At 43.1% G+C, this 14184-nt stretch overlaps 1 protein-coding gene across 2 annotated transcripts in view; it reads left to right on the top strand.

The window, feature by feature from the left end:
- The first annotated feature begins 12770 nt into the window (after positions 1–12770).
- ARPP21 (cAMP regulated phosphoprotein 21) overlaps positions 12771–14184 on the top strand; it is a 201952-nt gene continuing 200538 nt past the window's right edge. For both annotated transcript variants that reach the window (XM_076330892.1, XM_076330894.1), the window contains exon 1: positions 12771–12920. The gene's annotated coding sequence lies outside the window, so the exon portion shown is untranslated. The remainder of the gene's footprint in view (positions 12921–14184) is intronic.

Below are 14184 nucleotides of genomic sequence, written 5' to 3'. Positions count from 1 at the left end.
CTCCTTTCCCAGACCCTACCTGTGATACGGGATGCTCGACTCCTCTGCTTTTCAGCGCCACTGTAGGACCATCAGGACTTTTTATTATCCATAACCTTCCCCCTGCACCACTCCACACATCCCAGGGAGCCTCAGACCATGGCTGTACCACTGCAGCTTTGAGTCATGCTATTTCCCTCATCCTCTGCTGCCTGGCCGACTGCGAAGGCATATTAATGACTCCCGCAGCCTCGGAGTGCAGCAGGATGGGCAGAGTTACTGGCAGAGTTTGCTTTCAGCTCTCGGGGCTGAAGTGGTTGACAGATGTTTGGAGGATTTCTTGTCTCTGGACCAGCACTTCATCTGTTCTGAGTTATTCAAAACACAAACAGTGGGTTGGCAGGAGTGAAATATGCTCAGAACCAGGACGTCAAAACAGAAATATATTTTTAAAAAGACAAGTGTCAAAAAAAAAAAAAAAAAAAGGTGTTCATGCAGTTTATAGCAAGATGTATTTAAATAGTTGAGATTTTCTTCTTTTAACCCCTTGGGCTCCCACCTGACATGCTATTCCACTATATCTATAGCGGGTTTCATGCTTAAATGTTACCAAGGGCATTTTGGGTCCTGGGTCCCTGCTCTGCTGACGGATGGATTGGCCACATTTCCAAGGTGTTTGGAGTACTAGCTAACAACGTAACTTGGGACTATCCTGTTAAGTGTACTGTTGTAATATTGTAGTGAGATCCTGCAAATGCAGTGAGTGATACTGTTGAATGGAGTGGTGGAGGGGGGCATTTAGCAAGAAATAAAGTTTACTCAAAAAAAAATGAAAGGAGTGGGGGAGAGATAGGGAGGAGAGGATGGCAGCAGTAAAAGAAGGCTTGGATTTAGAGGAGAAGAGAGGCAGTTCTGCATATTTCAAAATCGTAATCCATATAGGAAGAAGAGTTTCAGGGTCATGTAGCAGATACAGCTTGCCTGCAGCCGCCTTTGGCTGCATGTGCATAGTAAGGCAGGGGTGGTAGCTGATACCAAAATGAATCAGTACCAGAGCCCTCTGAAAAGGGCTGTGCTCCTTCGGCTGAGTTACCACCAGCGGGCTGGGTGTTAGTAACTCCAGTTGCAGGTAGAAGAGTAAGTGTTCCTCTGTGAGATCTTTGGAAAATAATCCTAATAAAATTCAAGAGAAACATAGGAAGCAAGTGTTTAAATAACCAATGGAAACAAAGTCCAAAAACAGAGGATAAAAGTGAAATTATTTCAATTATATTTATGCTTTCTCTTCTTTTTTGAGTGTGATGATTATTTAGGAAAAAACAAACCAAAACAAAAAAAACAACATTCCCAGAATGTTGAAAGTTGTCATGTCCTATCCAAATGTTATTTGGTCAGCATAAGAGCTGTTTCTATTAGAATAAGGGTAGCATAGGATAAGGATATAATCTTATTCTTGCTCTGCACTAATAAATCAGCAGAGTGCTGGTTTGCTGGCTTTCACCAGTTGCAGAAATAATTTTTTCTTCAGCTGTTGATGCTGTTCATGTGGGTATCATCTACATCATTTTCTGTTCTGGTTAGAATCCTTGTGATCAGGACAGAGTCATGCAGTACTATTACCTGATCTCATGATAATCTTTGACCTGCAGGTTAATCTGTTGCTATGCTTTATTTTGAGAACACTTTTGGTGACAGTGGCTTCTTGCTCTATTGTCACTGCTCATTGTCATGACAATGTGCTTGGTAGGAACACTTACTTTTTTTTTTTTAAAGCTTTCTGTTCTCATGGCAAATAGTACTGATGCTCTGGCATTTTCCATTTTTGTTGAGATCTGGTGTGAAACTGAAAGCTCCAAATGTACATGCATGGTGGATTTATGAATTCTAGTTTTGAGCTTGCAGCACTTTTATTACCTTTATAACAGTCTGGACCGTGATTGAGTGCCTGTTCCTTTTTCTTTCCACTAGATGGATGGCTGCGCGACCCGGGCCCAAGTTGAAAGGGATGGGACTGCTTTTCTTTTTACATTAGCGTAACTTAGCTGACTTCAGCCCAGATGAACTTGACTGATATTAATGCTGATGAAGAATTGAGCAAAATCTGCCTGCATTCAGTGGATGTTTTACATATTTCTTTTACATCTTTTTTTTACATTTTTTTTATGTCAATGTAAGCAGATTTTATGAATTCTTACCATCCATAAAGAGAGCATGTAGCCAGGGAAGATACTGCATTTTTTTTCTGAAATGAAAGTGGTGATATTTACCCATGTTAGATTCATAGTGAATGTCAGTTTTGATCTGTTTGTATGCATTTGGGGGTGGACAATACTTAAACATTCATACTTAAAGCATTAAAACACTATGGAAACTATTGTAGCCGAGGGCATAGCTACGCCTACTCAGCTAGCGTAAGAATCGGTGAGTGGGTGTGGAGAGGGAAAGGACAGAAAAAGATAAAAAAGCAAACCTGGGCGATCTGTATTTCACATAATTGGATCCAAACAATGATATGCCTTTATTTTCACTAACCCCCAGGTTTGAGGTGTAATTGCTTTCTGTCACTGGAGGCATTTTGGCTTGGTGTGTTGTAAACCTGATGGAGAGATGGTCTGTAACTGGCCGTGTCGCCTGTCTGTTGAGTGATCCTAGAAGCATCCTGCTGCCTCCAGCTATTCCCACTTGTGTTGCTGGACAGTTTTTGAGGCAGACCCAGCAGGCTGAAACCTTGATCTGAGTCCGAGTATGGAATATGAACCCGTAATGCTGGGCACGGACTTTTAACATGGGAAGTTAGAAGATACATTTACTGTGAGAAGACACTTAGGAGAGCCCAGATGCATAACCCCTGCTCTGTCGTGGAGCTGGAAACTGGGGGTGCTTTTAATTTCTGTCTTGGTGGCCAGCAGTACCCAGCTGAAATGTCACGGTCCACACTTAGAGCACTCTGATTTTTTTTTTTTGTTCCCTCTTCATGCATCTTTCTTTTAGGAACACTTTATTTTAAATTGATTTTGTTATTAGCGGATCTGCTCAGAGGCAGTGCACCTGTTACATATATTGAGAACCTGACTCCTGATTTTAGTGGGAGCAAGTGACAATGTTTTAAATTAAGTTGTCCTCCCTGCAACTATCCTTCTTTCCTTTATCTCCCCACCCAGCCATAAATAACCAGGCAGCAGAAGGCAGGTAGTGTTATAAATTGTCAGGCTACACAATTGCCTCATGTTCTGCATTCTGTTCTCTTTCCCCATTATCATCCATTTTAAACTAAAAGTTCATCCATTTGTGGTTCTGCCATGAGAGGATGTCAAATAAATTGATATTGTAGTGTTTAAAAAGTATTAAAGACTACAAATATATACCAATACATTGATAATGCTCAGCAACCAAAAAACCTACTACTAACTGGACAGTAGTGCTTTATTACTGTCATTTAAAGACCAGGGGGAGTGAAGTATAATATGGGGAAGAGTGATTATCGCTCATAGTCTCTCATTTAAAAAGATGAGTGCTGGTTTCACTTGCTGTAGTGGCCCATGATCTATTAGCCCTCTGTTTCCCTTATACAGTATGTGTTCTTCTAATAAAGAGCTCGCTATTTACTTCTAAAACGTCAGTATATAATCTATCCTGGGTCTTCACGGTGGTTCTACTAAACAGTTGCAGGCAAGAATTGTAATGAGATACGGCCCTCCTGCTTTGGAAAATGCTCAGCCAGAAACACATGATACAGTATCTGCCAGGCAGTCGAGGCGGCTGGCGGGGCAGCATCTTTGGCTGGCCTCGTCTTGCTTTTGGGTTTGTGCTCCCTCTCCATTTTTTATCATGGCATTTCAGACTGCCTCACTCTATTCCGCTTCCCCTTGGCTGGCACTTTGCTGTATTTCCAGAGGTGCTATAAGAAGCGTAACCTGTTTTGCATTGCAGTTACTTTCTTAAACACGGCTTCACTGTCATGTGATGTACATGGATTAGGTCTGAGTTGCAGAAATGTGTTCACAGTCATACCTAGAGCTTCTTCCCTACACCGGGGCTGTGAGGCGAGTGTGACCTCCTAGGGGCACTGTTCCCCACACCACTCCAGGCTGCCACATGCACATAAATTCCTCACGCCAACCCTAAGTTTCATCTGTATTTATTAAAAAATGTGTGTGCTTCAGTGCAACTCACAGACTTCTTGAAAGAAAGAGACAGAACAACATCTAACCCCTGTCAGAAAACTTTCCACGCTTTTACTGTCCAGACTATGACTGGCGTCTTTCATTCATGTCTCAATAAGTGTAAGAAGACAAAAAAAGGGGTCAGAACCTGCTGTCGACCATTCACTGTTTGCCCTAAACAGTCCCTTTCGTTGACACAGCAAATGCACAGGTAAGCCAGCTTGTAGGGGAAGGGGACTTAAGGGGGGAAGGTGGGTGGAGGTTTTTTGGTGGTTTTTTGTTTGTTTTTCTTTAATCACTAGCACCTTCTAAAATGTCTAGTCATGTATTAGGAAACAAAAACTTCTTATCTGTGCTGCCAGTTTCCTCATAGATTTGTCTGAATGTTTCCCATTTTGGATAACCTTCAGGCATCATGCAGAACCCCACAGACCGTCTCCTGCTATCAGTTTTAGAGCTGAACTCCCCTCCCATTGCCACTGAAATTTAGGTGGAGGGGGGTGGTGTCCATAAAGAGCACAGTATGGTCCATGATTTTGTTTTAACAAATCAGGCTGACTTGCCAGATGGGTTTCTACTGTTGAGAGCAGACAATGCAACACTTGTTGTGTCTGATTTTTGGAACTCTGGGGATGGAGACCAGAAGTGCTGTCATTGAAAGTAGTCTGGCATGGGTAAACTTCTCTCCCCTTTTCACTCTTCTGAAAATCTTTAGAACCGTGTTTTTGACAGTGAGCATTTTTGTATAAATATTTTGTTATGCAAACTTGAGAATGTAAAAAAAAAAAAATCTGCTTCTACATACTTGAGCCAAGCTTTCAGGATATCTTTCATGCCGTGCTTTTTGTGCAGTGCTAATCTCAAAAAATTATACAGAGCTGTTGAGAAAGCAAGCTGTAATACAGTGCTGCTGCTCTACAAACTAATAACATCTGAGAGAGAGCATGACCAGTTGGGCAGCATGACACTCTTCGTGCTTCTCCTTTTTCTTACTATTTCAGTGGTTAAATCACAGCCTTCAGAAGTGACTTTCACAGAAATAGTCACTAATAAAACCAGCTTCAGCAGGAGGATAGCAATAAACTTTATTATATTTGTGCTGCCAACTTGCAGGAGAATATTGAACTATTTAAATAGATGCTCTGATTCCATGTAAGGAATCGCTGGCCATGAGATATGAATACCAGAATGACAGCAATGATGTATTCCAGGCTGGAGACTAATCAGGAGAGTAATATGTGTTTGTCCAGTTCAGCGTTAGTCTTGCTAGTTAAGCTGACTAGTGACAGATATAGATCGGGGTAGGGCAACAATTTGTTATTCACTATAACCAATCAATCTATAAACATGTGACAGAATAAGCGCCATGAGTTGAGAAAACTGATTTTTTTTTTTAGAGAGACAAGGATATCTTATTCTATCCAAAACTGGAGGCAGTCGTGCTAACGAGTGGGAGATGATTGAGATAGATCAGAAACAGGGATTGGAGTTCGTAATAATCCTTGTTTGCTCTGTTTCTTGCTTGCAAGTAAGAAGCTTTCTGAGAGGGGAACTCAGTGGTAAAATGTGAGCTGGCCCTGGTAAGTGATGCTAAGGGTGGATCTGGCAGCAGCATGGGATGAGCCTCACACATAATTTGGGGGTGGAAGGGGAGCTGTGAGTGAAATATAATTATGGCTTGCCTGGCTGGTAATGCTGCCTTGAAGTTGCTCTCCTCCCTGTGTTGTAAAGACATTTTCAGTGCAGCTGGAAATGCTGTTGCTAACCAACACGCGAATGTGAACACTAAGAATATAAAACCACTGGCATTTTTAAAGATAAAATGTAAAGGCTCTTCATCTGGAAAATATTTGTACTTGCTAATAGCTTCTGACAGTGATAAACCTGTGGGTAGTATCATTTTACAAATGAGAGGTTAAAAATTCCAAAGGATTCCTCCAAACATGAACCCGGGGTGTTTTTAAGGTTCCCGGGAGTAAAGAGGTCTAGCCCAGCCTGCCTTGCCATCCAAAGATGGACTTGTTCATTTCACTGCAGATCTTCCTTTTCTGCTGGTTAGGAATGAGGAGAAAAAAAATAAATTGAAAGTGGTTATATTTCAGAAAAATACATCTTGCTTTTAAATAGAGGAATTGCCGTACTAGCCATAATGGTGCATCTAGTCAAGCATCCTTAATAAGCTACTGATGTCCTGCTTCATTTGTGCCAGACGGCAGCCCAACACAGGCATTGGAAATTGAAGTTGCCCTTCAAAGCTGGACCTCTGATGACTGGCATTTCACCTGTGTGTTCTGCCAAACAATCGTGCTGTGCAGGGGCCCACCTCTGCAGAGGAGCTGACTTCTTGCTACCCTGCTAGTCTTCAGTGTCACCTCTCCCCTTATGACTTATGGAAACTCACTCTGTGTTACCAAAAGTGGAACAAAGGAGGAGACTACTGCAGTATATGGACGTCAGAAGAGCAATCGGAGAGATATGTATTCCTTTTTTTAGTGTTGTTTTCAAGTCCACGTTCTTTTAAGAAGAGACAGAAAAGTCTCAAGGTTCCCCCAAATCATCCTTGAAACCATTGAATCATGTTTGTCTGAGAGACTGAGAATTAACTAGGATTGAACTAGGTTTAGCTTGAAGTATTTTTTAACTCAGAATAGCTTCTTTTTGCACTTGTTCCCTTGTGTCAAGCAGAGCAAGGTATATGTAAAAGCAACCAGAACACAGATAAACATACTCATATAACAGTGATACAATCCTGTTTCCTACCAGGCATATTTCAGATTTACCTTTTCTTGTTAATCTCTAATCGTTAGTGCCTCATCCTTTGACCCTTTGGCTTTGCTGGCAGCTTGTATCGGTCAAGTGTTGAGGCCAGCAGCTTGCATTGAGCTGCTGTGCCACGCTTGTGCTTCCTACTCCCTCTGCTTGACTCTGCTTCCTCTTCTTCTCTTCAGCTGGTGCAATTCAACACACTTCCTCCTCCTCCTCCTGGAAGGACTGCAGCGCTCGCTAAATCCAGGTCTAAACAGGAGTCTGGGATAGCATCATGGTGCCTGTAGTGAGTTAAACCAAGTGGTCTTTCCCAAAACCTCTGCCGCAGAAGCCTGCCTGCCTGCCTGTTTTCCGGGCAAGCTGCTTTGCGAACGGGTGTTGCGGTTTAACGGGCCAGTGCAGAGCAGGCAGGCTGTGGATGGGAGTGCTCCTCAGGCTGCGGAGGGGCATGGGAATGGCCGCTTAGGCACCCGCAAGGGGGCTGTGTGTGCCCTGACCTCTGCTCATTAGGACTTCTTAATTCACCCTCTTGCTTCAGCGAGGCTCTTGCATCATTCAAGGGCATTTTTAGGTACCTGTCTAATGCCGAGCTGCCGTCTGATTTTTTTTTTTTAACTTTTTCTTTTTGGGAGCAATCTCTTCTGTTTGGGGTGAAAACAAGCTGTGCTCGAGCACTGCTTCACGTCTCTAAAAAGAAAAGTTGGCTTTCTAAGTGCACAGCACATTCCCTCTCTTTCTGCCTCTCTGTCTCCCCCCCCGCCCCCCCCGCTTCCCTCTCCCTGCTTGCTTCTTTCTGCTGGAGAGACTGGGAGGGGGGCATTCTTGGCAACTACCGAAGATGGATCCTAAGTGGTGCACAAGCATACACATAGCAATTTGGCACACAGCAGGGGCTGGGGGCGGGAGGCATTTTGGATTTGTCAGCTCATCGGCACAGCTAGGTTCTTGTCAAACAGCAGAAGTTGCACAAGTCCCTGGTGGCTGAGATGCAATTGGTGAAGCTGTGTTGGTCTGGAAAAGCAAAGATGTGAGGCCACAGGATCATTTCTCCCCCCTATGCTGCATCACAATTTACAAATCAGGTCACAATCCGGTGTTACCTCCTCAACACCCATTCTCTTTCTTGTCTTGCATGCCCCAAATTTTTTGTCAGTTTTGATATCTATTCTCTGCCTGTGTATCTTCATTTCCCTGCCTTCACGTATCAGCAATTCTGTTAATCATGATTCTGTGGTATTAATTGGTGGGAAATTTTAGAGACCTTTTTGTGGTCAGCACAAGCTTGTGCCTGGGAAAGTTTTTGTCAAGCACAGGGATTTCCAAAAGGTGATACCTGTGCCGTGGGAGTTACATGAGCTGCTGCGAAGCAGTACCCAATACAGGGCTGAACCAGGAGTTGCCTTTGCCAATAATGCTGCTGCCATTGACGCAGCATTGATAACCTGTCAAAAAGTATATAAAAATTAAGTGTATTGCATTCCTGGTCTAGGGTCTGAATATACTCTGCATAGCATGATATGAATTTCCTCTGATGAGATGCCTTACACTTTCCTAAACTCCTTTTCTGACTTAAAATATTTTTTTCACTGCATTTTTGCATGACTCAGAGATTGTTTTTCTATTTGGGCTTGCAAGCAAAAAGCATTGGAGCTTTTTACTTCTGTGCTGTTTGGGAGATGTGCTTTCATCTGCAGGTATAATATACAGTGTAGTTTTGAATATGCTTGTCTCCCTTCCATGACTCTGTCAGTCACTTCAATTCATGCTATATAAATTTCTTTTAAGATATCTCAGTAACAGGCCCATGTAACTGTGCGATTAGGTTCTTGCCTTGACGTCCACTGTTGTAGGAGATGTTGAAACCTAATGAAGGGAGTATGAGGATGCTGACAGATCCCTGCTTTTGTGTGTTCACAACTACTACCCCCGGTGCAGCACTGCACTCAGATATAGTGAGGGGCTGCTTCTCTGAGAGTAGGTGCAGCAAAGTCCTGAGGAGTTATTTTAGAAACCATTAAGCCAATCTGTCACAAAAGGCTTGGCCTGGATTTAATTTTGTGCTAACCTGATGATCAATCCAGCCTTCCCCAGAGTGGTAGAGATGGCATAATTACAGACTTCTGTAGGAATGGAGCTAGGACATTCTGGAAATCTCGCTTCAGGACTCAAGCAGTTCAGAGGAGCTACTGCTCAGCCTTATCTCTCACAACACAGCCCTGCACATCACACACACCATTCTGCACACCGGATGGAGAACTGTGTGTATTGCTATTTTTCAGATGAACTGATACACTTAAAAAACTGAAACAGAACAAAAACTTGATGATTATTCGTAACCAAAGATGAGAATAGATCCGTGTACATCAAAACATTCAAATTTTTCTTTGGGTAATTAAAGGCTGGCTGACAGAGAGTTCAAAAATAAGCCTCTAGTCTAGTGATTAAGGTATTCTGCCAAGTTAAAGTCCTGCTGCGGAAATAAGTGAATATTCCCTTGTATATACAGACCGGCTGGAAACTTGCATATTGCTTTTGTCTTATTCATAAGAATTTATTCTACCTATTCTACTAAAATAGCAACAGTTTGAAATTGCAGACATCTCCCTCAGAGTGCTTTGTAGCTGTAGGTTGGTGGGCAGGGCCTTTTGTTGGGTTCAGTTCCCTTCAGACAGGGAAGGGAACCTAACGTATTTTTTTCATATACTGGGTCACAGATCTAACCACCAGGTGTTTTGGCAAAAAAAGAAAAAAAAAAAGAGACACCAAGCTGTGACCTTGATTGGCCTAATCTTCAATACAGTCCTAGCTGTTTAGTACTGCTGTGACGAAGTACAACTGAGTACAACCAGTTACAGATACTTGGAACAGTTGTAGTGAAAACTGGAGGCACCTCCACAACAAGGCAGAAGCCAAGTGTGGCTTTTGAGTGTCCAACTGTTGTGGATCTGATCGTATCTATTTTTGCCCTCTCATATCCTTGGGTGTACGTTTCAAAGTACAGTGGTTGGAGGAGCTGGATTAAAAACTGCTTTTCCTCTCATTATTGTAATATTGATTCTTATGATAGTGCATAGCAAGCTAAGTTGACAACATCATGGGAGGCCATACGCTTGCTAGAAAATCTGTGATACCATAAAAAAAATCAACATATACGTGAGAAAACTCAATAGTCAGGTAAAATGTCTTATGGGAATTGCATGCAGGCACATCCAAGTCCAACACTAGCCTCATGCCAGAGTCTGAGCAGCTTGTTTCATGTTGTAAGTGCTTGCGCAATATTGAGTGATGATACCAGCTGTGCTCAGGTTCTTGAATTACAGCTAGTTGGTGGCCATAAGGGGACACACCGTGCCTGCAGGAATGGTTGGCTTGCTGCTAGACCAAAAAGCAGAGGGCTGGAAGCTGAGACTGAAAAAGAAATAAGTAGTTTCCCGAATCTCTCTGTTGTTTATTATAACTCTCTTGGAGAATATGGCTTTGCATGTCCAATTTTTGTTCTGATATGCTTACCTTCTAATGGCATATACTGGCATATTGTCCCATATACAACACAAGCTTAAAGCAGACAGCTAAATCCCAATATGCTTAGAGGTGAAATAGTCTCTTACCTGCACTCAAACTTTGCAGCTAGATTTGGTCTTCACTTAACCTTGAATTATTTGCAATGAGAAGTCTAGCTAAGGACACGCATTTCCTGAAATGGATACGCAACCCATGCCTCAGCCACAAACATCCCTCAATAAACTGATGGCTGGCGCTTTCCTCTTTTAAGGAAAGCTGTAATTTTCTTCCTCAGTAAGCTTAATGCCTTTGACAGAAACCAAACAAAGCAAAGAACAATTAAAGTTATTTGTTTATGTAGGTGGCTGCACGTGGTCACAGATTGTGTCACATCAGGACAAAGCAGGCTTCCCATGTTCCAGTTTGGTATGTATTATAAGGGTTGGAAGAAGTGGATCTGAATCCACGTTTCTTAAGAGAAATGTTCCTTTCTCTAGTGGGCTGGATTACATAGCTTTCATCACCTGACATCTTTTCTCTGAAAGGCTGTAAAATACAAAGAGAATTTTCCAAATCTACCAATAATGCTGTCTGAAAGATTTAAATGTTAAATATTTGTTTTAAAGATTTAGTCTAAAGATAGATGTTCTGGCTAAATTGAAACATTTTTCTTAAACTGAATGACTTGAATGGTTAGTCAGGGAATGAGTAGAGAATATTTGGCTATTGCAGTCTGGTGAGCCCATCTTGATTTGGTCGGGTAAACAAACAATACAGCTAGTAGGGAAGGAGAGAACCTGCCCAGATCTTGGCCTGATCTATATATTACTATCAAAAGAGAGACTTGGCTGTGGAAATTAATCAAGTTTCTTTTCCCCAGGGATCAAAGAGGTTACTCAGAGGATGCAAGGGGAATGTAGGGATTCAGCTGTGTCACATTTTCTCTTTAATTTAGCTGTCTAGGGAGCTTCCCACGTACTGCAGAAGTGGAAACATCCAGTTTCATTTTATCTTTCTTCAAGCAGCTTTTTTCTTCAGAAGCCAAGATCTCTCTACCTTTACTTTTGGTGTTTGTCCCTTTAATTTTCCTACAGTTTCACAAATGCTTCTGGTGTATTTTTAAATTTTAGCTTATAATCACATTTTTTTAAAAAGCACCATCTGGTCCCTGACATGGTTTAAAATAACAATCCAGCCAGCACAAAGCCAGCAGTAAGACTTTACACCTTTCACAACCCAGTACGAGAGTTTCCCCACCTATCTCTCTCCACAAACACTGCCACCATTGGGTCCCGTTCCCTCCAGATAGGTCTTGCAGAAAGGAGGACCTTGCAGCTCTTGCTTTCCATCCCTTTCATTTTGAACATAGTCATTTTATCGAAACAAAATGGATACATCAAAGAAGCTTACAGCTAGGACTGTGGAAGATCTGCTGTAAACTGTTTGGTTAGAGAATTTGGAGTTGGAGCTCACATTTGTATTTAAGCTGCCCTCTGGTGCTTATCACTGCTGCAGCGCATGTCTTCTTTGCGTCCCCTGGCGCCTGGAGACCCCTGCAATATCCAGGGAGCAGAGGAAATGAAGCGCTGCAAAAATTCCTTTAAGAAAAAAAAAAAGTGGCCCAATTCTGGGGGTGTTTTATTTTAAGCAGGACATTAACATGCTATGTTATCATTGCAGGTTATGCTGGGCGGGAAGGTTTTCTTGATTTTTGTTTTTTATGAGTCGCTTACAGCACTAGCTTATTTTACCTTCTTGCTGTATGCAACAGCACTGTCTGTTGTGGTGCTTTCCCAGTAGCCACAAATCAAAGCGTGCCACTAAGTAGTGCGATCGTGCAACTGTCACCCTCGGCACGGCTGAAGCTCAGCCTGGCGTTTCTCTTCTGTCTGTTGGAGGACCTGAAGTTGTTGGTGCCGAGGTAGCAGAGACAGTAAATATGAATATATCCTTTTGTATTTGTGGCCGGAAGTTGTGGAAGGACCAAAACCACTGCTGGAGATAAAAGCAGTGATGAACGGGAAAGGGCTGCGCGGGGCCCTGGGACTTCCAGGCAGGTTATCAGTCCGGTGGCATATTCACTCTTTTTTTTTGTTTTCCTTTTAACTAAAGGCCGAGCTGGACAATTATTTCCCTACAAGCTGCTCTATGCCTCGATCACGCTCCCAACCCTGCCACGCTTCCCTGGTGCCGGCGGCGCGGGTGGTTAATATTAGCCGCGCAGCTGATTGTCCCGGTTGGTGCCCTGCGACAGGTGCAGGACGGCCGCCGCGCTGGAATCCCGCCCGGACCGATGCTGGCGCTGGCACCGGCCTTCCCATTATATCAGGAAGGGCTGTGTCCCGTCGCCACGATGCCCCGGCCCCCCTGGCTGGCCCCAGCTGTCCGCAGGACGTGGAGCAGGGCAGTGGGCGCCCAGGGAGGCTGCTGCAGGGAGAAGCAAACCGTGACTCCTCCAGAGCGGAAAAACAGGAGGCTCCTGGATGGGACTACTCCTGCTGTGTGGATGGGGTAAGGAGAAGGCCTCAGCAGAGCCCCAGGCTGGTGGGTTTTGCAGCCCTGCTCTTAGAGGAGGGAACCACAAAAAAAAAAAAAAAAAAAAAAAAATCAAGTATCAGCAGTGTGAAATTAGCAGATATGGGTTGCGTTTGCTCATCTGTTGGCCGTGCTTTCTTTACAGCACAGCACTTTGGGTTTGCATTAATTTTAATCGGCGTTCTCTAATTTTAGAATGCTCCCGTGCAAAGTTACTTTCAATTCCAGTGGTGATTAGATGGTGATGACGTGTTTTAATAATAAACATGGGAGAGAGAGAGAAAAAGAAATAAAATGTGCTGACTGCACTTGTGGGGAGGGGAGAAGTGCTATTGCTCTGCTCTAAAAGTATCTGATCTGTCTGCTCAGGGATAATGTATTAAGGTCTCCTATCTCCTTTTTTTTTTTCTTTTTTTTCTTTTTTTTTCTTTTTTTCCTTTTTTTTTTCTTTTTTTTCTTTTTTTAAACCATAATAGCTTCTTTTGGTAAAAACAAGAAAATATCTAGGTGGAGTTTACTTAGCATAGAGGTTGGAGAGAGGAAGGGGGAGCTGAAAGGCTTATAATGCTTCACAGGATCATTTCCAGTGACCTGCTCCCTTTATGTGACCCCTCTCTGTTGACTGTGTGAGGAGAAGCAGGCCCTCAGGCAGATCAGGAGAGATCCGTGTGCCGCAGTGTGACTTCTGCTGAACAATGTGTGCGTGCGCCCGCGTGGTGCCTACATGCACGCTCACGGGCAGAGCGAAGCAGGTTTGCTTAGGGAGTCGAGCAGGCTCTCGTCTCAGTGTGAGCAGTGTGACAGTCTGCTGTGTGCTGGAAGCCAGATACTGTTGCTGCTTCTAAAATAAAGAAAAAAAGCAAAAATAAAAAAAGAAGACTTGTTTCTGTAACTCAGCAATTTCTGCTCTGAATTGGAGTGCTACCAAGGGCAGAAGATTGGCCCCAGCAGCTCTCCTGGAGAGTTAGATTGATGCAAAAGACACTAAAAATGAGTGGGAATCTCTCCCTTGACTTTGGTAGGCTTTGGATCAGCGCTGTCCTCGCTATTTCATCTACAGGTAGCGGTGAAACAATTTTCTGGAAGTTGTGGAATAAATGGGCCAAATAAATACAATATGGAACTGATGAGGAAGCTCCAACTTCACAAGTGTCAGGTGTCACAAGTGTCAGGCACCGTCCAGGTTTAAATTTCTTTCCAGGAGAAGTTTTTGGTTGAGTCCATTAAAATTTGAACATGG

The sequence above is a fragment of the Aptenodytes patagonicus genome, chromosome 2 (assembly GCF_965638725.1).
Source record: "Aptenodytes patagonicus chromosome 2, bAptPat1.pri.cur, whole genome shotgun sequence".
NCBI classification, from domain to species: Eukaryota; Metazoa; Chordata; class Aves; order Sphenisciformes; family Spheniscidae; genus Aptenodytes; species Aptenodytes patagonicus.
The sequence above is the reverse complement of the archived record's forward strand: the minus strand, read 5'-3'. Positions and strand labels throughout refer to the sequence as shown.